Here is a 12,785-nt window from a genome sequence, read left to right as displayed (position 1 = left end):
ATCATCTGTGACACTCCAGGATATCACCTCAGTTAATATAGCAGCATCTTTGAAAGAAGTTGGAAGTGAAGATTGAGGCTATAACTGCTCAGTTCTGATAGAGGAGACAGCAGCTCTCCAATGCACGTAAACAGAAGTTGCTTTACAGCAGCTGTAACAGGTTTACATCCTCATCCTCTGCAAAACCATTGAAGATAGTTCCTACAGAATTGCTAAGTAAACAAGATCGGTGATCTCTTTCCATATTTTGTTGGTTTGGCTTTTCAGGATGGTAATAATCGTATTGCACCTTCTTTCATACAAAGATTGACATGATGTGCTTGGGATGCATCCAAGATCTACCCAGCAGAATAACAGCACAATGCCTCACACATGCCTTTCCCGTTACACATACTGTCATCTTCCTTGAAAGCTGAACCCTTCTCAACTCAGGTATCTATCAAAGGGAGACATGTCCACCTCTGTCTGCAAATTTTATGGTGCAGGTACATCAAGGGTGGGAGCAGAACAATTACTGCACACACACCTGACTGCTATTGATCCCCAACAATTTCACTGAGACAAAAAAGAAATACAGGAATTGCCACATAGATATGAGAATCTAAGGGGCAGCAGTTAAATAAAATGAATTGAAGAAAGGATAAAACTCATCGAACGAGTCCTCTCACTGAGACCTTAAGTGCCTGACAATAGGGGATGCATTTTGGATAAGAGTTAAATTGCTGTAACCAATCATCAAGGCTAAGAAAAAAGAATGTCAATAGGCCAGTACTGTATGACTAAGATATTATATTGAAGACACATCTTTTCCTTCCAGCTGCTCTGGCTCCATCAGAAACAAGTGAAGGTAGAAAATGGGCAAAGGTCCTGCTGACTCAGCTTCTTCCAAGTTCCCCAGTTCATAATTTGCCCAGTTAACATCTGCCGTTTACAAGGTGACAGGGAGTGAAAATTCCTCCCATAAAATCTGTCAGGGTCCACAATGGGCAAATTGATCGTGGGGTCTAAGTCCATAGCTCCCTGAAAGTGGCAACACAAATGGATAGGGTGGTAAAGAAGGCTTATGGCGTGCTTGCCTTAATCAGTTGGGGCATTGAGTATAAGAATCAAGAAGTCATGTTGCAGCTGTAGAAAACTTTGATTAGTTCACATTTGGAGTATTGTGTGCAGGTCTGGTCTCCCCATTACAGGAAGGTTGTAGAGGCTTTGGAGAGGATAAGACAAGATCTTTATTAGTCACATGTACATCGAAACACACAGTGAAATACATCTTTTGCATAGTGATTTTTGGGGGGCAGCCCGCAAGTGTTGCCACGCTTCCGGCGCCAACATAGCATGCCCACAACTTCCTAACCTGTACATCTTTGGAATGTGGGAGGAAACTGGAGCACCCGGAGGAAACCCGCACGGACACGGGGAGAACGTACAAACTCCTTACAGATAGTGGCCGGATTTGAACCCGGGTCGCTGGCGCTGTAAAGCATTATGCTAACCACTATGCTACCGTGCCTATTCGGGAGACCAAATAGAAGTTTATAAAATCATGAGAGGCATAGATAGGGTGGATAGTCAGAGTCTGTTTCCCAGGGTAGAAATGTCAAATACTAGAGGCTCTCGCTTTAAGGTTAGAGGGAGAAAGTTTAAGTGAGATGTGCGGGGCAAGCTCTCTTTTTATACAGAAAGTGGTAGGTGCATGGAAAGCACCGCCAGGCATGGTGGTGGAAGCAGACACGATAGTGGCTTTTAAGAGGCATTTAGACAGACACATGAATAGGAAGGGAATGGAGGGAAAGATATCATGTGCAGGCAGATCAGATTAGTTTAATTTGGCATCATGGTCGGCACAGACAAAGTGGGTTGAAAGGCCTGTTCCCCTGCTGTACTGTTCTATATTCTATGATCAAGGAGACCCAGTAATCACAGTCCATGAGAATAAGTTGCTTATAATCCCAAGGATTCTACTGTCTAGCCCATTACTGCCTTGATATCCCAGCTGATTGTGAAAATTGCGTAATTTACCTTCTGCAAAATTTCAGTGACACATTCTCAGTGGTACGTTCCCAGGCATTCACCTTCAGTGATCTCACTCAATAACTCAACTGATTCCCAGCGGTGAGACAATATCTTCATAACATGTTTTGAAAAAGCCCTCTATCTATTTCATTCTCTTGGATGAGAACGTGTTGCTTTTATTTCCTGTGCTATGAGGAGTGGTTTGGTAGAAATATATAACTTACTTAAGAGAGCAATACCTGTCTATCTAAGTGGATGGGAACAAGAGTCATATATCAGCCAGAGCAAATGAGGGCAGGAGGTTTTCCTTCCCCAAGGGCATTAGTGAATCATATGGGTTTTTAAAACAATCTTACAGACTTACATTTACTGAGCAATAGATATCTCTTTCTCCTACTGCCATGGAAGGATTATTACCTCACAGCTAGAGGTACATCCCTGGTGGCTTGTGCTAAGCAGGGAATACACTGCTGGCTGCACGTTGCACTCTATTCCACTCCTGCTTCCAAAAGCTCAATGAAACTGAACTTCAGCAACAGAGAACAATGCAGAGTGCCGTAAACCCAAAGGATTGAGGGAGAATTTGTGCACCATATTCTCTGTAGCACCATAACCACCGCACTGATGCACCCCAGTTATTGTAAAACAACTCTGTAGATCTAGCCGATTCAGCCAACTAATCCAAAAGTATCTCAATAGATCTAGCCCATTACTATGTTGATCTAACCAATCGTATACCATTTGCTCTAGCTGGTTACTGCAATAATACATCTACTACAGTTGTTATCCTGGTTTACCTATTGTTTGCCACCTCTCTGTCCTAATGCCGAAATGAAGCTAACAGCTTTATGGTTTATGTAATTTTCATCCACCTGTGCTGAGTTCTGAATCTTATCTGTGTGTGACTTGATGGGAATAAACAGTCTCATAACAGTGGTTGGAGCTTTCAAACAATCCCGCATGCTCTGTTTGGCCACAACAAAGTAGCCTTTAGCTAGAAATGTATACATTTCACTTAGCTATTACATCACTCAATGATTGTGACATCTCCTCAGCAACCTGACATTATTTACCACACAGACCTTGGGTATGACACTCAATAGATGCAATCCCATCAGGTGGGGAATAACTAGATCTACCTTTTCAGGAAGCTGGGGTAGTAACTGGCTGTAACTTCATTTATTAAATAAGTATACGTAGCATTGAAATGTGGGACGAACCAGGTCTAAGTTCAATCACTGAATGAATTTCAGTGCCATTGGTAATGGAAGAAGTGCTGAGTGAATTCTGAGTGGCTGAACCACCACAGTGAGTGGCTCTGCAATACTGCCACTGACTGATTTGTGTGGTTTTTGATGTCAGCAGTTGCCAGACTGAACTGGTGACGTAAGGACCAACATATAGGTAAAATCTTCTTGATCTTATCCATGCAAATATGCCTGTTATAGATGTAACTATTCATAACAGCTTTGGTAAGAGCTAGGGTGGCACAGTGGCGCAGCTAGTAGAGCCACTGTCTCTCAGCCTCAGAGACCCGGGTTCGATCCTGATTTTGGGCCCTGTCCATATGGAGTTTGCACACTTTTTCTGTAACCACATGGGCTTCCCCCGGATGCTCTGGTTTCCACCCACATCCCAAAGACATGATGGTTGGTACGTTAATTGGCCGCTGTAAATTGCTCCTGATGTGTAGGTGAGTGGTAGAATTCTGGGGAGTTCATGGGAATGTGGAGGGAATAAAAAATGGGATCAGTGTAGGATTAGTGTAAATGGGTTAGGGATAGGGTTCATGATTAGCACATTCAGTGGGCCAAAGGGTCCGTTCCTGTGCTGTACCTCTCTATCAGTGGTGACACAGTTTTTGCGGGGACTGAGTTCTACATTCACACAAGGGATGTTCCCGTCATGCTGTGAAGCACTCCCATCACATTGATAAAATAGATTAAGAAAATATATAGAAACACAAAACTGAAGGCACTATGGACCTTCAGCCACATCTGTATTCCACCACAATCTTTAACCTTAGCGTCCAGCGTCCCAATACTCCTCCTCATATGATTAGCCTGATGAGGGGTGTAGAGGCAGCACGAGTGACGGGCAATGAATTGTTGTTGGAACGTGAGCAGTGAGTGTGCTGGGCTGCTTTAGGTGAAGTCTTTAGTAGTCGATAGTTGTCCATGTGAAGAATTAGCTGAGCTGTGGAAAGTCAACTTGTGGAAATTAGCAGACGAGATCCACACATCCACAAACAGACAAAGATTGTGAAAAGTGCTGGTTATATTTAAAGTTTAGCTTAATCTGATCAGAATGTCATAAACAGAAAATGTGGCTATCTCTCCTCAGAGTAGATAATGGGTCCCTGCTAAGAATTGTTGATCGAGAGGAATACATCACTTACTTGGCTTAACAACACACTCCCAGATTTGTGTACAATTGCCCTGATAAATAGTTTGAGCAGTCAAAATAACTTGTAAAGGAAGCCATGGTTTCAGAACTAGAGCTGGCAAAGACACTGGCATGTGCTGTCCTTCCTAACAGATAATTGCCCACCTTTAATTGCTAGTGATAGGCATAGTAAGATTGGTGGGTTTTCATCTGGAATAAAGATATAAAGAGGGTTGATCTCTTGTATAAGTTTTTTTGTGTGATATCAACCACCCTGCAGTTTGTGTTTACACAGACATTTTATGTTTAATCTAGATCTGTATTTGAAAGTACTTTGACTTATTTCACACATGAAGAACATTAAAGATGTGACAATTTATTGAGGTTAATTTAAAATGTTACAATTTGTAAGCCCTGCCACACAGATTCTCTAATTTACTGAAAAGCTAGGAGTGGTCGATACTACACTGAACTGAAACCTCAGCAACTAAAGGTTAATATGGCCAAGATCTTGGATAGGAAGATTATTTTCACCATTGACAATCATGGTGACAGTGTCACTACAGAAATCAAGAAACTGAGAAGGTGTGTTCATTTTTAGTTAGTGATTCAGACACAGAAATTGCATGGTCTTGTACGGTGGAAGCAATCCAGTGATCTAATGCACACTAGTTGTTCATTTCTTGATCTTTCCAATGTCCTTTGGGGAAGATGATGGAGTTCAATGCACTAAACAGATATTAGGAGTTCATTGTTGGTTACATTTGTGGAACAAATGATAGGGATTAATGCGGTAATTATTAACACCTTGGTGTAATTATTATGTACAACAAGCCAATCACTATTAAAAGGACTACTTAAGGGAGAGACCCTCATACTGTATTTTATGGAACTGGAGGGCCTTGCTATTTTGTCAGCCCACGAGGTGCCAATTATATTGTAGCATGAGGGAGACCTGTATACAGAGAGGAGGTAGAATTGGACAAGCTTATTAAAACCATGCACTTCAGACTCTGGGGCATAAGTGGGACCACAGCAAGTGAAGGACTCAGCCGAATACCAGTTTATCGGCCTATTCTCAATCAACAGTAAAAGTGATGGGAGAGGTTATTTGTAGAGTGTTTAGTTATTATTATCTCATTAACAACCTGACCATACTCAGTTTTTGGGTCTCAGAGGACAGTTTGCAAACCTAATTACAGCTTTGGTTCAAGTGTGAACAAAAGAGGTGAATACTAGAAATGAGATGAAAGTGACAATAAGGGAGCATTCAATAATGCGGCACCATGCAGCCTAGTAAGTCTCTGCAGTGCTGAAGTCATACCAGGTACAAAGGAAGATGGTTATGGCTGTTGAAGACCAATCACCTCAGCCAGAACAATGAATAATACAGAAGGTTCTCGGGGCAATGTCCTAGGGCCAATCATCTTCGACTGTTTTGTCAGTAGCTTCTTTTTCATAAAGTCTGAAGTAGGGACATTTTCTGATGAATGCAGAGTGTTACATCAGGATGCAGCATCTGTTGCTTCAGATTCCAGCATCTGCACCCTCTTGTGTCTACATATTGCTCAATAAAGTCAAATCTATTTTGATTAGATCTTATGTAAGGGACTATGGTCAAGTAGCAGTCAAAGTCTGGACCAATGAACCAAAAACATGAGTTTGATTCCCCCACATGGGCAGCTGGTGAGTTTAAATTCAAATAAGTAAGAGCTTGGAATTAAAATAAAAATGCAGGTCTCAATAATGGTCACCATGAAACTACTGGATTGTCATAAATCCCACCTGGTTTACAATGCCCTTCAGGGAAGATAATCTGTCTTCCTTATCCCGTCTGGCCTATATGTGACTCCAGACCCACCAATGTAGTTGGCTCATAACTTCTTCTTCTGTTCAGGGGCAGATGGGGATAGACAAATAAATGCCAGTAATGTTCACAACCTGTGAATAAATAAGTAATAAGGAATACATACATGCAGAAGATTCATACATTTGCCTTCTCATTAAACACCTTATAAGCTTCTGCAGCAGTGCACAACCTGAAGAATAGCAGTAAGTAGGGGGAGAATAGTTCACATCATGCTCCTCAAGTAGGAGATGGAACAACTGACAGAGACATCCACAGGGTGAATGTTCTTTAATCACTTCCCTTCTTACACCACAAACAATTTACAACTTAAAGTAACCTGATTTCTCAGTTTGTAATATTAGCTCAGCTTGTTTTTGATTTCCTTCTGGGAGTGGAGGACACGCCCAGACCGACCTGCCGGGCACATCCTCCTGCTCTGTCTTTCACGACTCCTACACGCTTTTGTCTCTGTTCTTTTGTCTACGTTCTCACTCTCTAACTGCTCCCATTCACTCATTGACCAGATAACCTTGCTTGCAGCTTATCCTCATGGCTAACCCCAGTTTTACCCTATCAGGGACATCCCCCCCTCTCCCACTCTCCCTGCAGTTTAACAAGCTTCTTTGGTCTCCTTCCCAATTCTGACGAAGGGTCAGAATTGGGAAATGTTAACTCTGTTCCTTTTCCCACAGATGTGGCCTGATTTGCTGAGTATTTTGTCTGTTGTTTGCATTGTCTGTTTTGTTTTAGATCTTCAAATCCTCAGTCAGCGTGGTGAAGCTTTTCATGTACAAACATTTAACCACCCCAATACTTCTTCCTTTTCTCCAGGCCATTCTCAGTAGCAACAAACTCCTACAAAAGCTCCTGAAGAATTTGGAGGAGGATATCCCTCCAAAGGGAACACCATCACATGTTATTATTCCTCCCATCACCAACACCGACAGTCCAATTTGGGTGGGAATAATGGTAATTTGGAAGTGTCTGTGCCTGGTACTGGAGGCAGGACAGCACAGAGCACAAATCATCAGAGCTGCAACAAGCTCGTAAGAAGGAAAATGGATATTGCCCTTGAAGTGCAGGAGGATTTGAGAGCAGAGATGTTTTAATGCAATTATAAATAGCCCTAATGTGACTGCATCTGGGACATTGTGTACTCATCTCCCTACCCAAAAAAGGACATACTTACCATCCTGTTAAGGTCAGCCAGATTGATTCCTGGCCTGGTGGCTCTGTAGTGTGAGAGGTGAAGCATTCTGGGCTAGAAACCCAGAGACTGCAGATGCTGGAATCTGGACCAACAAACAAACTGCTAGAGGAACTCAGCAGCTCAACCTACTGAGTTCCTCCAGCAGTTTTTTTTTGCAGCAGTTTGGGCTGAATGGTTTACTCCTCCTTCTATTTCTTATGTCAGAATTCATTCCTCTCCTAATTCTGGGGAGTAAGTACTACAAGTAAACAATTTCTAAAGTTACTTGTCAATCAACTCCCCCAGGTGTATGTCATACAGGTACCCCTGATTTAAGTGTTCAAGAGTCCTGATTTCTTAAAAATCTTGCAGATTGCTGACTCTGACCTTCTGCTTCTTTTAATTTGGTGCAATTTTCACCTCCCCCCCTCCCCATCCCCTAGTTAAGACAGCATTGACTTCTGGCTAAATCACAGGGCTTTGACTCACAAGGCTCTTCATTGCCTAGAAGGTCTGTAGGTTCAGAAGAAATGAACCATAACCATGAGCTACTCATCGCATCTACCTCACAAAGCTTTTACAACTTGTACCTTACCTGCCAATCCTGTGGCGGAGAAGGTCCATGGACACCCTCTCGGAGGAAGCCTTTGGCTCTTGGCTCTTGGTTGCACCCTCCTGCTTCTGCATCTTCAATCCCCTCATCTCTGTCTTCATGGCCCATCTCCTCATCCTCAAGCAGGTCTGCTAGCGAACTGCGGCCATGCAATGCACGGGCAGTTGAGTGAGCAGACTAGGTGAAACAGCTGTGCAGGGAACAAGCTGGCCATGTCCCAAGACAGCCTCTCAGTGGCACCTATTTTAAACCACGGCAAAAAATAGAAAGTTTAGATTGGGCATAATGATCAGTGACTTGCGATGTACCATCTTCCGTATTAAAGCCTTGAGCTGGAGGTGGTTTATTTAGAGAGCATAATTTCATGAATTGCCAATAAGTAATTAATGAAGGCAATTTTAAAGTTGGCTTGTTAAGTAAGATGGCCACCTTTGAAATCTGAGCCTGTTGTTTATCAAGTTTAAATGATTCTAAAAATAAAAGTGATTACATCTGATTTTGAGCTGCTGCGTGTGTCACACAGTCACTGGAAGCAGTGTTAGCTTTTCTATATCAACTTATAGCCTGGTTATAACATCTTGCGGTCATAAGGACAAGTGTGATCAACTATGCACCATCGTACTGTCTGTTTATTACAATGACCGGGAGCAGGAAGATTGATTCCACACTGTCCTAGAATCTATTTATCAACTCGCACAGTGACAGGAGGCAGTGTGATCAACTATATATCAACGCACCGTCTGTGATTACAGTGACAGGAGGCAGTGTGGTCAACTATACGCCAACGTACCGTCTGTGAATACAGTGACAGGAGGCAGTGTGGTCAACTATACGCCAACGTACCATCTGTGAATACAGTGACAGGAGGCAGTGTGATCAACTATACGCCAACGCACCGTCTGTGAATACAGTGACAGGAGGCAGTGTGATCAACTATACGCCAACGCACCGTCTGTGAATACAGTGACAGGAGGCAGTGTGATCAACTATACGCCAACGCACCGTCTGTGAATACAGTGACAGGAGGCAGTGTGATCAACTATACGCCAACGCACCGTCTGTGAATACAGTGACGGGAGGCAGTGTGATCAACTATATACCAACATACAGTCTGTGAATACAGTGACGGGAGGCAGTGTGATCAACTATACGCCAACGTACCATCTGTGAATACAGTGACAGGAGGCAGTGTGATCAACTATATACCAACGCACCGTCTGTGAATAGAGTGACTAGGAGACTGTGTGATCAACTATATGCCACACAACTGTTTGGAATATCAAGCAGTGACTGGGACTAGTGCTGATCCTCATTCTGTGTATAACATTACTGTGATAGTTGAAGCTTGTGTTATATTACAAAACTAGAATTGGAATGATTTTCAAGAACATATTCTGTGTTTATAATGGTTCTGAGATACCAGGCTGTCGGGCGATCCTGAGTAACACGAGGGCAGCTGATAGTGTTATTCCAACAACTCGGGGCAGTATTTTTATCAGCAATGTACGATTTGTTCAGAATGCTGTTCCAACTGAAGGGAATAGTGAGCTTAGCAGGAACAGGAAGACAGTCTGCAACGCTATTCAAGTGACTGGCAACAGCGTGATCGATTATAGAATGTGTCCTGTTTATAAATTGGTTAAGGATACTTGCAAGATTATTTGTAGCAATGTATGGCCCGCTTATAACACTGGGAACAGTGTGATTGTGAAATAAAACTAGAAAATCAGATTTCAGATTTCCAGCATCTGTAATATCTTGCTTTTGACAGTGTGATCATAAGTTCAAAGTAGAGTATGCATACTGAAACTGCAGGAAATGTGATAAATATTTGTAGATTTATGATTCTGAATGGACAGCTAGGACACAATTTCCAAAACACAATATTTTCTTTACAAAATGAAGTGATTAAAAGCTCAGTCCGGTTCGCACTGGAGAGAATTGAGACCTGGTCCCTCTTTAGTTCATGCAGACTTCAGACCTGGTCCCTCTTTAGTTGTTAAATGGCCTACCTTAGAGTCAGCTTATTAAGTGTAACATGTAGGCGGTCTGTAGGCAACTCCTTCCATCTCCAGATAAGTTCAAATGAAATTGCCATGATACAGACATAGTGTAATGAATGGCCTACCTCTGCACTCTAATTCAATCATTGCTAGCAGCAATTCTGATAGAGAGCTGCCAGGGGAGTAACGGTTGGCAAGGGCTTCATTGGAAATGTTTGTCTGGGGGAGGAAAGAGGGAGGCATTTGTCTCCGACCTGAGAAACAGAGGGGCACAAATGCAGACTAGTACCTTGGTCTTGTAATTTGTTCAGGGGAGATCTTGCATTGCTATTTATAGAGTCACGGAAAAAGGCCCTTCAGCCCAATTAACCCATGCCGACCACAGTGCCTTCCCAAGCTAGTCCCATATGCCTACATTTGGCCCATATCCATCTAAACCTATCCTATCCATGTACTTGTCCATGAACCGGTTCTGAAAGCAAGGTAACATGCCTTAATGACTACTGCCCGGTGACTCTGTCACCCATCATCAGGAAGTGCTCTGAGACGCTGGTCGTGGAACACATCAACTCCAGCCTCCCCGACAACCTTGACCCACTGCAATTCGCCAACTATTGAAACAGGTCCACGGCAGATGCCATCTCCCTGGCCCTACACATCACTGGAACATTTGGATAACAAAGACACCTAAGTCAGGCTCCTACTATTGACTATAGCTCCGCCTTCAATACCATAATTCCAAAAAGACTCATCGCCAAACTCCTAGACCTAGGACTCAGCACCTCCCTCTGCAACTGGATCCTTGACTTCCTGACCAACAGACCGCAATCAGTGAGGATAGGCAGCAACACCTCCGCCACGATTATCCTCAAAACAGGTGCCCCACAAGGCTGTGTCCTCAGCCCCCTACTCTACTCCCTACACACTCACGACTGCGTGGCAGATTCTGATCTAACTCCATCTACAAGTTTGTTGATGACACCACTTTAGTGGGCTGGATCTCAAGCAACGATGAGACAGAGTACAGGAAGGAAATGGAGACCTAGTGACATGGTGTCAAGACAACAACCTTTCCTTCAACATCAGCAAAGGAGCTGGTCATTGACTTCAGGAAGTGGGGTGGAATACATGCCTCTATCTGTATCAATGGTTCTGAGGTGGAGATGGTTGAGAACTTCAAGTTCCTAGATGTAAATATCACCAATGGCTTGTCCTGGTCCAACCGCGTAGATGCTATGGACAAATAAAATTACATCAGTGCCTCTACTTCCTCAGAAGACTAAGGAAATTCAGCATGTCCCCATTAACCCTCACCAGTTTTTATAGATGCACCATAGAAAGCATCCTATCTGGATGTACCACAGCTCTGCCCAAGACGAAAAGAAATTGCAGAGAGTTGTGAACACAGCCCAATCCATCATGAAAACCAGCCACCCCTCCACTGATTCTGTCTACACTTCCCACTGCCTTGGGAAAGCAGCCAACATAATTAAAGACCCCCTCCCCCACACTGGTCATTCTCTCTTCTCCTCCCTTCCATCAGGCAGAAGATACAAAAGCTTGAGAACATGTACCACCAGGCTCAAGGATGGCTTCTATCCTGCTGTAATAAGAATCTTGAATAGACCTCTTGTACAAAAAAGATGAACCGCTCTTTCTCTCTCTCAACTTACCTCGTCATGGCTCTTGCACTTTAATTGTCTCCCTGCACTGCACTTTCTCTGTACCTGTAACACCAAATTCCTCATCCTATTATTGTTCTCCCTTTGTACTACCTTGATATACTTATGTATGGACTGATGTGTATGGATGGCACGCAAAACAAAGCTTTTCACTGTATCTCAGTACATATGACAATAATAAACCAATTACCAAACAGCAACAAACATGCCTTTGACTGTATGTGAAAAAGAAAATCTGCAAGTGCTATAATTCTAAAATTAAAGATAGAAAATTCAAGAAATACTAAGCAGGTCAGGCAACATCAGTGGAACGAGAAACAGGGTCACTCAGACTAACCTTTTGAAAATTTCTGGCATTTTCTGTTTTTATCTTGTGGTACGTGATGTGAGTGTGCGTTCGCACATGTTACTGTGTGTTACGTGTCACGTGCATGTGAGAATGCAGAGCATGTGCGTATGTGAGCTATTAGTGTATAATTTTGTGACTTCTCCTGACAATATCAAGGATAGGAAAGGTTTAGAGGATATGCGCCAAATGCAGGCAAATGGAACTAGCTCAGGTAGGCACCTTGGTTAGCAGGGACTTGTTGGGTCAAAGGTCCTGTTTCCATGCTGTATAATCCTATGACTTTATCTACAAGCATCCTTGCTGGAAGGAGAATGAAAATGGAATTCAACTGATGCCATTTCTGGGATTACCCTTTGTCTGTGGCATCAGGTGGGTAACATTTTCACCCAGCTGTATTCAAATGGGATGTAAATGTCATGATATAATATGTCAGATAAGGAATGTGGATGGGGCTTCAAATCTAAATGTCCTTTGGCTCATTGTATCTGGTCACAATTGATGACATGAGACAACAATAAATTATGAAACAATTTTTACATATGAACATACAAATCAGGGATATGAGGAGAACATTCAGCCCCTGGAGTCTGCTTTCCCCTTTAGTAAGATCATGGCTGATCAGATTGTAACCTCACTTTAGTATTCTTGTCTACATGTAGTAACCTTTTACTCCCTTCCTTTTCAACGATCTGTCTATCTCTG

The sequence above is a fragment of the Pristis pectinata genome, chromosome 6, assembly GCF_009764475.1.
Source record: "Pristis pectinata isolate sPriPec2 chromosome 6, sPriPec2.1.pri, whole genome shotgun sequence".
In the NCBI taxonomy this organism is placed as follows: domain Eukaryota; kingdom Metazoa; phylum Chordata; class Chondrichthyes; order Rhinopristiformes; family Pristidae; genus Pristis; species Pristis pectinata.
The sequence above is the reverse complement of the archived record's forward strand: the minus strand, read 5'-3'. Positions refer to the sequence as shown.